A 495-nucleotide genomic window follows, 5' to 3' on the forward strand; every position below is an offset into this window, starting at 1 on the left:
CAAATCAGACTGGAGCCTGGTGTTGCCATCCGGTTTCACCAGTCCTCAGTCAAATCGTCCAACCCATGCTAGCATGGAAAGCGGACGTTAAACGATGATGATGATGATGATGATGTATGTGTGTGTGTATGTGTTTGTGTGTCTTTGTCCCCACCCCAACTTCGCTTGACAACCGATGCTGGTGTGTTTACGTCCCCGTAAGCTCGCAAGGAATGAAGCCAGTATGCTCCGTTGGATGTGTAATGTCAATGTGAATACCCGTCAGAGTGTAAGTATCTTGAGAGAAAAGCTGAACATTAGAAGCATCAGTTGTGGCGTGCAAGAGAGACGATTGCGCTGGTATGGACATGTGGTGAGAATGGAGGAGGATAGCTGCGTGAAAAAGTGCCACACCCTAACAGTTGAGGGAACCCGTGGAAGAGGTAGGCCCAGGAAGACCTGGGCTGAGGTGGTGAGGCAAGACCTTCGTACATTGGGCCTCACCGAGGCGATGAC

At 50.5% G+C, this 495-nt stretch overlaps 1 protein-coding gene across 1 annotated transcript in view; it reads right to left on the reverse strand.

Moving 5' to 3' along the window:
- The window catches only part of LOC106883020 (uncharacterized), a 56614-nt gene that overhangs the window by 6230 nt on the left and 49889 nt on the right, over positions 1–495 (reverse strand). The gene's annotated exons all lie outside the window — the stretch shown is intronic.

Source organism: Octopus bimaculoides, chromosome 3 (assembly GCF_001194135.2).
Source record: "Octopus bimaculoides isolate UCB-OBI-ISO-001 chromosome 3, ASM119413v2, whole genome shotgun sequence".
Taxonomy (NCBI): Eukaryota; Metazoa; Mollusca; class Cephalopoda; order Octopoda; family Octopodidae; genus Octopus; species Octopus bimaculoides.